The sequence below is a fragment of the Pseudopipra pipra genome, chromosome 11 (assembly GCF_036250125.1).
Source record: "Pseudopipra pipra isolate bDixPip1 chromosome 11, bDixPip1.hap1, whole genome shotgun sequence".
Classification (NCBI taxonomy): Eukaryota; Metazoa; Chordata; class Aves; order Passeriformes; family Pipridae; genus Pseudopipra; species Pseudopipra pipra.
In genome coordinates, this window is record NC_087559.1 from 15,313,750 (window position 1) to 15,327,139 (window position 13,390).

The 13,390-nt window shown below is 49.8% G+C and overlaps 1 long non-coding RNA gene across 1 annotated transcript in view; it reads left to right on the forward strand.

The window, feature by feature from the left end:
- The window catches only part of LOC135420383 (uncharacterized), a 29,667-nt gene extending 16,495 nt beyond the window's left edge, over positions 1 to 13,172 (forward strand). The window contains exons 3-5 of the long non-coding RNA XR_010433502.1: positions 5,816 to 6,911; positions 7,893 to 8,075; positions 8,944 to 13,172. This is a non-coding gene — a long non-coding RNA (uncharacterized LOC135420383). The remainder of the gene's footprint in view (positions 1 to 5,815; positions 6,912 to 7,892; positions 8,076 to 8,943) is intronic.
- The last annotated feature ends 218 nt before the right edge of the window (positions 13,173 to 13,390 follow it).

Consider the following 13,390-nt stretch of genomic DNA (forward strand, 5'->3'; position numbering starts at 1 on the left):
GCTGGTCCCTACTGCCAGTTGTTGAGCACATTTGCCCTGCTGACCTCAGCGGAATGGGCTGCCCTCCCGGGGGGGGCACACACCTGGGATCTGGCTCCCTGGGTACTGCAATAATCTTGGAGCACTTAGGATGGCAGTGGGTGCCCCATTTGTGCTTTGCCTCCCCCTGTACAGGTCCTGACTCCAGACCAAGGCCACTTTGCTCCATTTGAACTGTCTGTGAAACCTCACCAAGCAGCAGCTGCTAATTCGTCATTTGTCTTCTTAAAACCATCTCCAGATACAGAAACAGCTCGTCACTGCCTGTAACCACCGGGAATACCAGATCCTGCCAGCATCTGTTTTGGACATTGAGGCAAGTGGGTCTGGGACAGCTTTATCTGGGGCAGAAAACCACTACTGGTGTCATACCAGGACCGCTGGTTGCCTGCTGCCGCTGCACTGTCAGGCTGGGAAAAGTACTCCCAGACAGGCTGACCCTTCTGTGTTATAAATGGGGTAATAGAGGTATTTGAATATATTTTTATGAGTGGCTGTTTCGGACAGAAGCTGCTGGTCCCTGGGTGCTGGGAGCTGCAGGAGCAACCACGTCCATCAGTGCTGCATGTCCAGCTCAGAACTGGAGACACCTGCCCTGGGGCCGTGTTGCTCTTCTGACAGTTCAGACTCAGTGTGCAAAGGTAAGGGGGGGCTATTTCGTTTGCTTAGTTTTATTTTTTAAAAACTTGCTATTTTTTTGAATTCCTCACCCACGCAGATCCGTGGGGTGAACAGGGAAGGTCTTAGTCCAGCTGGTTTTGGGAGCACTTAGAAATCCCCGTGGGGATTTTTTATCTGGCAGGGCTGGGATCTTCTCTTCCCAGTCACGGCTAACATAAAAACATTTCTATTGATTAGTTGCACTTATTTGTTTGTCCAAACACATAGCAGCCCAAGCCTGTATTTGTGTGTGTACTCAAATGTCTTCCAAAAGCCACTCCTACCACCCCTGCAAAATAGTTGGAGGGTGACACAAGAGTGATAAACATCTGGCCATGGGAATGCTCTGGAGTGAATGAACGGGAGTTGTGAATGGGGACGGCTCCCTGTGAGTGGCTCTGTGGTGGCAGTGACTTCACTCCCTGTGAGACTCAAACACCGAGGCAGTGCCTCTGTGTCCCAGAGGAGAGGCAGTGACCCTGAGCACCCAGCTCAGGAAAGTCCCTTGCTCAGGGAAGACACTTCAGTAGATGCTTCATCCAAGCTTTTCTTCTGGCACGGGTTGAGGTCTCGATTTGTCCTTAATGGTTCTCACTGCAATCCGTGCTTAACTTCGTCTGGTGAGGGGAATCAGTGATTTGTAATCCGTGTGAGGAATCAGCTGTCCTGTTCATCAGAGCTTCCAGCCTGATGATGGGATATTTGTTGGAGATGTTTTATGAAATTCTACTGCTTAGGACTGAAATAATGTCACTTTGTAGTTAATACACCAGGAAAACCTCAGAGACTGAGTCTGTACCAACTGCTGGTTCACATGCTAGTAAAAGCCTGCTGGTGTAAGTATGTTTCTAGACAAGCATGATTTTTGTTCTTCACTCCTGGGAGCTAGCAAAGCTTTATTATTTTTTATTATTTTTCAAACATTGCCTCTACAAGCTTCTCAAACTTCTCAAAGGAAATATCTTTGCCATTACTACTAAGTAGGTGCTTTTTAAAGAGATTAGAAAAATGAAGGCTGAAATGAAATCCGAAAGAAATCATATCAACCTTTTTGCAGAGATTTCTGTTTGAAAGACTATGAGGGATCTGCATCAACTCTACTGACTTGAGTCCAGCCACAAATTATTTGTGACCTGGGTGAGAAACACGTGCAGCTTTGGTGGGAGCTGAATTTCCATCAGCAGAGACATCCCAGCAGGTGGGAAGATTGTCTTTTTCAGCCCAAAACTGGGGTCTGGGGCAGGGATCGTCCCTGCTTAGGATTCCTGCTACCTTTGCCACTCCACACTGGTCATGCTCAAAGCTTCCCCTTCTCTAAAAATGATATTGCTTGGGCACTTTGGCTTTGCTGACACATCCCCAGCTCTTTCTGACTGGGAGGTATTAGGTGACAGGGTGGGTGAGGTCCTGTGGTTGAAGCAAGAGGGGATGCCAAGTCCTGAGACCAGGGCTCCCTCTCCTCCTCCCTGGGTGATTCCAGGGCAGAGGCTGCCACTCCTCCCTGAGCACATGACACCCAAACCCATGAGCTGCCTTGCATCCCCTAAGTTGTTTTCTCTGGTTTATGGGTGGCTTCCTCAGTCTCTTTTGGAATGCTTTGGGTTTTGCTTAAAAACACTGCAACAGTGGCAAATGGTTTTGACAGAAGATCCATCTCCTTTTGCTTGCATGTCCTCAGCACAGAGGCAGCAACTATTGGAAGGAAACCCCAAATATTTTCCAGGTGATGTGTTTCTCATCTGCCACTGTTGTGGGCACTGGGGAAATGCAGGAATGCTCTCCCAGCTGCTGGCAGTACCCTGAATCTGCCATTTGCTCTTCTTTACTAGGGCAGCAGAAACTGAGTCTCTAAGCTCAACAGAAGTCTCATGGTTCAGCATTTTAGGCCCACACGACAAAGAGCCCAGGTTGGCTCTGTGCCCTGAGAGGTGCTGATGGCGAGGGTTTCCTGGACCACTGAGTCCTGCACATTACATCTCTCCTAGCCCTCAGCTGCAGCACATTCGCAGCTCCCTCAGGGATTGCTGGTGTCCCAGAACCCCACCACTCCTCGACCTGAATCTCTAGCTTTCCGTGCTTCCTTTCTTCTCTCTCATAATTAGGGGCAGGTCTTGGACAACAGGCACATGTGGATGTGGCTCAGGTGGCTAAGGAGGACCTCAGTGATGAGCTCGGACAAAAAGGACCAGGGTGGATGTGCTCTGGGATTGCTGAGATCTCCACAAAGGCCTCCCTGAGTCCTTGCCTTCTCAACTCGGGGTCCTTCAGCATGTACCACACTCAGTTCCCAAGAAGCTCCAAGTCATGTGTCACTTCTGCAAAGCCTTGGCCTGCCTCTCTCAAGCCTGAGGTGCCTCATGAAGCTTCTGTTATCTTCGGCAGTGGCCCAGGACAAGGACCCTGGCTTTGCTTGCACCTCACTGGGTAGAGGTAGTTCTGACTGCCAGTGTAACATCACTCCTGTCCTCCACCACAGATGCACAAGCAGGGAAACTAGATCACATTGTGGGGGTGTATCTGCCTTGTCCCTTGAGAAATCCTTTTTTCTTCACTTGTTTGGTGACCTGTGCCTTATCCCAGCTGGTGAAGGGCTGGTTTGTGATGCATGGCTGGAAAAGAGAGGCTGAATCAGAGAGTTTTGGCAGAGGCCAGGCTGAAGGTGGGGTTTGAGCATGGTACTGGCTGCAGGAGCTGCGAGGGCTCAACCAGCCCCCCAGGAGCCTCCCCAGCTGCTCCCAAGCCACCTGCACCTCTCCTAGAGGCAACTCCTTGCTGGCTTTGGGATTTCTCTGCATGTGCCTTAATCCTAGGAGGGCTTTTTTTCTCATAGTGGGGGTTGCATGGAAATAACCTTATGTGGGAATGTGCTCTTTGCACCAAAGGGGTTAAAGTCTGCTCCCTCCTTCTGAGCTGACCATGGAAAATACTGCTCATGCCAGGGACTATGCAGGACAGAAACTAGGGCTCCTAGGATACAATTATACAAATAATACAACTTGTTCCACGAGCAGCGGAAACCAGCAAAGCCTGGTTTCCGATGGGTTTATGTTGTGGAGTAAAGGGTGCTCATGGGCTCTCACTGGCCAGTAAAAGCTAAACATGTGCCCATCACCATCTCATTAGCCACCAAACTTCACAAAATTTACATAACCAGCTTCCTTTGACTGCATAAAGAAACCAGCAGCTTAATTCTCTAATTTTTCTGCTGGGATCAAGTCACACTTGATTTCTGGGGTAGAATACATGTGTGATGGAGATGTTCAGCAGATGCATGCTGGAGCCTCACAGGAACCAGACCTTCATCTGTTTGTCACAATCCCCTTCTTGGCACAGCAGCAGCCCATGTCACCCTTCAAGAGCAGTAGGGATGTGGCAGGGGTTTCTATCTAAACCCAACCAAGATGTGCTTGCTGGTTTGTTGATCAGGACGTGATGAAGGCTCCTTAGTGACGCACTAGCGGGGAGAAGGAGTGGGAGCTGCTGTGTCATCTTCATGAGAGTGGCAGTGGGGCCACTGATGTCCCCTCACTCTGAGGCGGGGAGAAGCATGGGCAGGAACTGATGTCCTGTGATTGAGTGGGGGCTGGGGAGAGCTCTGTTCTTGTCCATATCCAGCAGCGTGGTCCATCTTCACCCTGCCCCATCTCCTGAGCCGACCGTGGGAGTCGTGGCTCTGCCGTGCTCCTTGACAGTTTGGTTTTGAGGGATGAGCATAAACACTGTCCCCAGCTGGGCAGGATGGCAGGAGGCTGCTTTGCCTTGCTGGGAGCAGGGACTGGAGCTGTGTGGTTTGCAGGAGGATGACACAGGCTGGGATGACTTGTCACTGTTAATGCACAAGACGCTACTGGGGTGCTCATTAATGGGAAGGGAGGAGAGGGTCTAGAGGTAAACAGAGCAGGGCTGGCAGATGACTGTGCCATCTCTGCGCAACCTCGTCTAAGCCTATTTATATAAATCATGTGAAACCCAAATTAGAATTTTATCCATCTGCTGTGCTGTAAGTTGCTCTTCCACCAGCACAGCAAGCCAAGAAAATGCTCTTAACTCCGTAAGATCTGCCTCGAGTGTGAGAAAGGTTTGTATACAAGGCCCAGTGCTGGTGTGGGGGCTGTGAGGATTCACACTGCAGCCTCCTGCAAGGCTCCAGGACAGGCTGTTACCATGTCCTCCAGGAGACAGCAGCAGCTTGACATCAAGGGCAAGCCAGGAAGAGATGTGGACATTCAGTGAGAAGCCTCCAAGGCTTCACTGTGTGCAGGAGGACAAGGGCTCACCTCTGCCTCGTGTGTGACATAACCATGGCTGAAAGTGTTGAGCAAGACCATCTCTGCCTGACTCCTGGTCCCAAACACTGTGGTGAGCTTGTCATGGTTTGGCACAATGAGGAAGGTAGGGAAAAGCCCTTCTGTACTTTCCCATGTTTCCTACTTGTAACAGAGCTGGACTTTTCAGCCATTCCCTCAAGGAGGCTGTTACCCGTTTGCTTTGCAGATGCTCAGCACTCTGCGTGGGGCAGCCCCTCCCAGGAGTTACACCGGGGCAAACCGAATGTGACCACAGCTCTGTGCCTGCCTTCCCGTGTGGCTGAACTCGCCTCTCCTCTGGGAGCACACACTCGCAGGAGGATCCCGCGGGCCGATGACTCGGCCGGCCGGACGCTGCCCTGGCAGCGAGCACAGGGCTGGCCCCGCCACCACAGCACAGCAATTTCTAGGAAACACATCTGCCTCCCCACACAGGAGGTCCCTGGTGAAGATGATGACTCACCAAGGGATCTCTTGACCTCTCTACCCAGCACTGTTGCGATCCGGCTTTCTTGGCGTTCAGTGCTTTTCCCGTCATTAAAAATAAAACCTACTTTTTTTTATTATTTTCCCCTCATTGAATTGAAGATTCCAGTGAACAGTTTGGGGGTAAACAAGTGAAGATGACACTGTGGAGGAACAGTTGGTCAAGTTTGCAAGAGATGGAGCCAGATCTAAATATGGCACAGCCTCACTGGTACAGAGCAGAAGGAAGGTGGCATATGTGTCTGAGCAGTTGGATTGCTGCATGCTCTGTTAGATTTCCTTAACATCAAGTGTGTTCTCTTCCTTTTTTCTTTCCTTTTTAGCATAAAAAAAGGAGTAGAAGCTCACCAAAAACGTCCTAAGGTGGAAATAGGGAAGGGCTATAAGGAGGTGACGGACCCTTCGGCTCAGCTGACAGGTGGAAGCAGAGGTGTCTGGATGAGATGCTCCTCTGCAAGGACCAAACCAGGAGGCCATGGCCACCCCCAGCCAATCTCCTTGCTGCTGATACACACACCAAAATTTGGCCTGGCAAAGGCCTTTTCCCAGGTGACCTCCATGCTGTTTGGTACCAATGGAGTGATTGCTCTGGGTCATGTATCCCTCAGAGTCCAAAAAGGGAGAAGATCCCTGGTGCTCATCTGGGGATGCTGCACACTGTCACCCTTCCAGCTGGACCTCTGCACACCAGGAACAAGATGGACCAGGTGCTCTGGGATGTGTCCTCAAAATGAGTGTCTCCTCCAAAGTCCCAGGCCACTTTGTTGACACAGAAAAGCTGATTCCCTCTAGCATTTAGTTCCTCCTGAGAAGTGCATCCTTACATCCCACTGATTGCATCAACTTTTTGGGCCTCTATGTCTACAGACAAAACCAACAAAGGAATCAATGTCCTTGGATTGTCTTCACTGCTGGAAAGAACTGCACAAGGATTTCACTCTCCCTCTCAGGGTGGATGTGCAGGCAGAGCAGTGTGCTACACAGAACATAGCCTCCACTAAAAAGTCAGTATTTGCCAGCGAATAACATACGGTTTTGTTTTGGTTTAATTGCCTCAGAGTCAGTCTCCTAATCTGCATTTTAGATCAGAGACCCCAAAATCCTCAGCATAGGAAAAAGTGCTACAGAGAAAGAGTGAAACAAAGACAGGTCCTGGAGCACTGGTTGTGCTGCCTGGCGTGTTGCAGCAGTGTTGCCTTGGAGCTACTTCTTCTACCCTCTGAAGACTTGTGTGAAAATGACCAAGAAACAAAGGGCCCAGCCTGCTTCTGGAAGGGTAAAAAGCTGTTGATGGAGCATTGCTTGATTGAAGAGGCTGAGGATGGTGCCTGACTTCCTGCATCCACATCCTGGGAAAGCAGCTGGAAATTGATCCTGCTTCAGTCATCCACTGATGAGCTAATTTTTAACACCAAGCATGTGAGTATAAAAGGGATTAAACGTAAGTTTAAGAACTTTAATCACATAAAAAGGAGGTGGTCAAAGTGTTTTTGTAAGCAGTTGTTTCAAATGCCCTTTGTGAGTGCTGAAGTTCATCTTATTTTGAGGGGTAGAAACAGAGGAGTATAGAAACAGACTCTTCTGTGATGCAAAACTGCTGCTTGTTTCACAGTTTTGCATAGTTCATTTTGATGAACAGACTCTTAATTCAGTTTAACTCAGGCTCATTTCTCCCCCTGCTCTCCCTATGCAATGTAATCCCATTTTGTGTCTAGGTTACTGGCAACCAGTATATCAAGCTCTAGCCAAGCATGTATTAAAATAAAGCTGCAATCTGCTGAAAAACAGGTTTTAAGATGGAAACAAATAATTAGAAACACACAAATTAGTGTCTGTCTGACAACAGGTTGAGCTCTGCACAGATTTAAACAAAGCTGTAATGGCAGGATGTGAGCGATTCAAACCAGAGGCAGTGGCTGAGCGTTGACTTTAATGGGTCAAGTGGAAAAGATGTGGGGAAGGAGCAAACCCGGGTGGGTTTTGGCTGGGGCTGAGCACCCAGAACTGAGAGATAAAATAGCAACACACAGGGGCTTTGAGTAACTCATGACCTTTCAAGGACCAAGGCCTCAAATGAAGCAGGAGCCTTGGCTGATTGTAGAATTGCAGCTGCTGCTGCTGCCTCTGGCACTGGTCCTTCCCCTCTGCTGACTGCCTGCACTGGTGCATGTTTACTGGGCAGTGGTGAAGGTGTGGAAGCACTTCTCTGTGGTTTTGTACCTTTGCTGTGGGTGGTTTTTCTGCCCACAGGCTCCTGCGGTCTGGCAGCACCCCAGGGCCAGGCTGGGGGAGCCCTGCCCGTGCCCCCTCAGCTGGGCAAGGGACAGCAGGGCCCCTGCGGAGCTTTCTGGCAGCTGTTGGGAGCAATTCAGTTAAATACTCTTTTCCTCTCATTCTCAGGGGCATCTCACCGCTGGAATAGCAGTGCTCCAGTTCCTCGGGGAGCCTGTGAGCAGCAAGTCAGCCAGCAGCATGGATCGTTCTTCTGCACCCATTGTTATGGAAATTGCCTTAGAGACAGTTGCTCCAGCAAACATTTTTAGAAGCTCGAGTGAGATGTGCAACAGGAAAACTAAGCTGGAGGTGAGGAAAACCCCCCTCCAGGTTCCCAGCACTGCCCCTTCCTCCAGTGGCATAGTGGAGCCTTACTGGCTCTCTTGGATGAGATGGCATTTAGGGTGTTTCTTTGCCTGGTAAAAGCAGGGAGAAAGAACCTCTGGAGGAGAAGCCCCTTCTGCGTCAGTCTCCAAGGAAACCCTTGGTGTTGCGTGGCTCAGCCTTCTTTGCACGCCTGGAGTTTTGGCAGTGGCTCACACATCCCAGACTTGTGCCTGAATCATACATCCATGCTTTCATCTGCCAGTGGCATTTCATAAGTGCAAAATTTAGGCAAATTGTGGGGTTTTCCTGCCCCTTTGAGATGCCACTTTATCTCAAAGATACTCACAGTTGGACTGGTGTGCAGGAGAAGAGATGTCCTCCCACAGGCTCGAGAGAAACTAGCCCTATCTCTGTTTTGAATGCATATTCCTCACCATTGAGTCTGAAAGGAGAAGCCTCCTAATGCTCCCACACCTCCCATATTCTTGAGAGCAAGCCTGGGAGCTGTGGTGGTTATGGGGAAGCTTGGGCAGCAGGTGCTTCCAGGTCTGCTGCCACCAGCCTGGTTGCAGTGCCTGAACCAGAGCAGGTCACACTGAGCTGCTGGGGAAGAGGAGCTGTCTCTGCCCACTGCCTGGTGACAAGTGGGAGGAGGAGAGGAGAGCAAGTCACTACCCCACAAGTTTCCAAGCCCCCTCCAGGTTAGGGGTGGACACCCACCTGGGCAGTTTCACTGCTCACCCCCCATTTGTGCTGAAACACCCAGCCCTCTTATCTCAGTTTTGATCCAAAGAAATCATCTCATCTCAGTTAACTAAAAGCAATTACAATTAAGGCTTGCTTCTCTCAGGTTTGCTCATGCTCATCACCACTGCCTGTCATGGAGCTGGACCAGATCTCCAGCCCGTGCCCAGGAGCTTTGAGCGGCCTCAGCTGATGGAAGGGAAAAGCACGGATCCAGTGACCTTTGCTTGCATAACTGCTGCCCACAGTCCCTGCCTGACATTTGAGGAGTGGCCGTGAGTGCTGGAGGGGGTGCACGGTGATGGGGTGCTGGGCAAGGCAGGTGAACCTCATCCTTGCTGGCAGAGTGCCAGGCTGAGCCCTGACCCTTCCTTTCTCTTTCTGGAAGTCACAGTGGACTCTCACGGTGGTGTCTCACCAGGAACCAAGGACAAGAAACGTCCCCCCAGCTCTTTGCTGGCAAGGCAGAGGGATTGACCACAGTTTGTCTATTCCCAGGGCTGTTTTGCTGCCCACAGCAAGGGAGCCAGAGCAGAGTGGAGTGTGTTTGGCTCTGTGGAATGTTGTGTCACTCACTGCAGGTGCCATGGGACTGAGCAAGAGGGAGCTCACAGGCTGGAGCTGGGAGGGGACCCTGTCATCCCAGTGGAGATGCTGGCAGTCATGAGGTGGTGGCAAGATGCCACCAAACAGCCCAGGCCACACTGGCCTGCCAGGTCCCCAGTTTCAGCCTGGCTTCTCCTCAGCATCCCCCTGGCAGTGCCTGGGGTGGGGAAGGACGACTCCATCCCATCCCAGGCCTGCCTCCTCTGGCTTTTCCAAGCTGGCTGGTATTGATGCCTCCAGGCACTTCCTGCAGGACCACAGTGCCAGGTGCTGCAGATGCTGTTGAAGCTGCTGAGCATCCTGACCTTCACTCTGGTGAGTTGTCCAGCTTTGCAGCCAGTACAGCTGAAGGGGTATCTTTCTCCCTGAACCTTGGAGACTCTTTATGCCAGGGATCCTCGGTGTTGCCAACCCCCAAAGCTCAACAGCCAGAAGCGCGAGCTCAGAATAAGCCCCCAAGTTTCCTTTAATAAAGGAAATTTCAGGGGAGGATGAGGAAGGGTAATTCTTTGTATTTTGCATTCTGAGCCATTTGTGCTTATTTTACCTCCCGTGGTACTTTATCTGTTACACTTGTGCTGGCTGGAAGCTCCCTTTTATTTTGTTTTGTTTGCATTTAATGTGAAAACTGAGCTTTTTGGGGCAAGAAGCTGAAGCTTGGCCACAGGAACTGAGCCCTGGGCTGTGCCTGACTATGAAAGTCAGATGCCTTTGCTGGACATCTGGCTGCTTTAGCTACAGATATCGGGGAAGAGCACTTTAATATTTATCCTGAGCTAAAAAAACAAGTAGAATGGAGAAAAATATACAAAGTAGGCCATGAAAACAGGGTTTGTGAACATCTGAGATCCGCTCCTAATTAATAGCAGTTCCCATCCCAGAAATCATACCATTCAGCAAAAGTTAATCATCTTTGCTCATACATACAATACACTTCAAGAGAGAATGAGTCACCCTCATTGAAATGTCTAATGTTATGAAATCCAGTGTGACTGATGTAACAGACCCGGCTGAGCTCTCCAAATTGGCCGGCAGCACCACGGCAGAGCGGGCTGTGTGTGAGCTGACTTCATTGAGTTCTGCTTGTTTGCACCCAGGATGGATTTTCCCTTTACTTACTAGAACAGACTCATGGCAAAGGACCCAAGAAGGATGTGGGAGGGCAGGTGAGTGGGGCAGGAGGGGCTGGCATTGCCAAGCCCCTGCAGTCCTCACTTCCCACCATGGAGCTGCCTGTCCCCACTCTTGGGAGCCCACGAAGCACAGAGGCCCCGATCCTGCAAATATCTGGGCACCCACGTAATTCACAGCTCATTGGGGTGCCTGGGACCAGCACTTTAATAACATCACTCTGCATGCTTAACCATTCACAGGCCTGGGGATTTATTCTTCCCTGCTTGGTTCAGAGAGGAATGTAGGTTGAATTCAGCATTAAGATTCTGCATTGATATCAGCCGTTCCCTCTTAAATTAAATATTATTACCTGCAAACATTTCCTTTTAGCACTGGGAGCCGTTTGCTTGGTGTACTTTGTTTAAATGTCACCATATGAATTACTGAAAGTAATTTAAATATTTAAAGACATATACTGCAAGTCTAATTTTATTTCGAAATCCCGAGCCAGGCTTGCAGCTGATGCAGCAGATAACAGCTCAGCCTGGCACCCCTGGTTCCTAGCCCAGTTCTTTAAATTAATAATTTGCATTTTCCAACACCTTTCACCCGACAAGTCTGGACTCTGAGATTCTTTTTCTCCAGCCAGATTTTCTTCTCTCTTTGAGGCCCTACAGCCCCTCTAGGATGGGTGTGAGTCCCTTGGCAGATTCTCTCCCATCCACCCGTCCACCTTGGCCTCCTTTCAGGGGCATCTGCTCCATAGGGCAAACTCTGGGAGAGATAACATCAGAAATGCCAGGACCCAGCAGAAGAGACAGAATTGCTCTTGTATTTCATGTTTTCCAACTAGAGAAGATCTCTCTCCCGACACAACCTTTTCATCTCTTGTTATCTTTATGAACAGCTTAAAAAAATGTACCATTTCTGGCATGCTGGCCCCACTGCTGAAGAGCTGTTCCTCTTCCACCTCCTTCACCTGCTGGGATGAAAAGCTACAGGTAATGCTGGGGAGTAAATGAAAGGCTTTCCATGAGGAAATAAGCTAAAACAGTAAACAAAATTCTGATTCTGAAAAGCAAAACAGCTGAAGTTGTCACCAGGAAAACATGGTGATGAAACACTCTGGTCCTCGGAAATTACCCTACATGCTGTTGGAAAATACCATCTGACTCAACCGGCTCAGTGTGTCTGGTGCCACTGTGCTAATAGCTTTTACCTGACCTGGATAGCCCAGGTTTTCAAGGAAATGATCTTCTCCATGAGAAGTGTCACCACCAGACCCAAGCCTTCCTGAGAAAAGCCTGGGTTAGGTGGATGCTGGGATTTCTCCCACTCCTGGGAGCAGCCTACCCTGAGGAGCTGTGTTCCCACCACTGGGCAGCTGATCTGTGGGGCTGGGGCTGGCTCGGCTCTGATCTCCCACCTCTGCTGCCACCACAGGTGGGTCTCCTAATGCAAGGTCCAAGTTGCCTTTTAATCATGCTGCAGGCATCTCCCTGGAACATTCCTCTTGCCTGCTGCCCCGCCTGCCCTTCTCCCTCCAGAGAGGAGTCTGGCTTCTTACGCAAAGCCGGTGACTCATTCCCCAGGATGTCTTTGCTTAAAAGTTGCCTGGTCACCTCTTTCTCTGGTTGCTGCTTCCTTGCTTGTCAAATCCTGAGTGAATGAACAGTGACACGCAGGCACAATGCACACAGGGGCTGAGATGGCACAAGCTACTGCAGGATCCCCCTTTCCTTGTGCCCTGTGTGTACCCAGGACAGTGTCCCCCCTCTGTTGTGGGCAGTGGTCAGAAGGAAAGCAACATATATCTCTGAGCCCATCCTTTTCTCCAGGCTCCACCACTTGAGCTATTAAATGCCCTGAGCTCTCCCTGCTCCCTTGGCTTTGTGCATTTTTTTTTAGAGTTGTGCTGCCATGAAGAGGGACTCTGATGGGCAAAGAGGAGCTTCGTGAAGTGCAACAAGGGGAAGTATGAACTCCTGCCACTGGGGAGGAATAACCCCACTCATCAGTACACACTGGGGGCCAACCAGCTGGAAAAGAACTTTGCAGGTAAAGACCTGAGGGGTCCTGGTGGACAACAAGCTGACTGTGAGCCAGAGGTACATTCTCAAAGCCAGCAACATCATGGCCTGGATTAGGAAGAGTGTTGCCAGCAGGGCAAGGGAGAAGAAAGAAGGTTTTGATTCATCCTTTGTGACCAAGAACTGCTGCCACTGGTGGAAACAGGACTGGCACCTGTGAGTGTTTCAGATATTTCTTGCCAACTCTTAGGTCCAGCAAAGTGTTGCATGAAGGAACTTTAACCCCATTTCAAGGATTGGGAAGCAGGACACAGACAGAGGAAAGGGATCTGCCCAGTGTCACATCATTAAGCCAGTGGTGGGTTGGGAAGGCACCAGACCCTTGTGTGAGACCTGTTTCAGTTCCCTCTGTACTGGGTCATGTTCTATCAGGTCATATATGTGTATCCAGGAGTTGTGAGTGTATCCAAGAGTGTCAAACTGTCTGGACCAGTGATCAGCAGGGATTGCTGAATGAGTTCACAGAAAATTGTAACGTTGTTAAATACATTAAACAAACAAACAAAAAAAAGGCAAATCAAAAAGAGATTGACCCAAGAGATGCTTTGTGTTCAAAATAAAGCCCCGTTTCCTGGAAACTATACTTTTTTGGGAAAAAGAGTGGGGTTCAGCTGAACATTACTAACACTGGGAGGAAATCAGAAGTTGTTTTCCAGTGCTCTGAAAGAGGAACCAACCCGTTGCTCCCGAAACGCTTCACGGAAATGGTTTCTTGGGGTTTGTTCAGTTTTATTTTAATTGCAG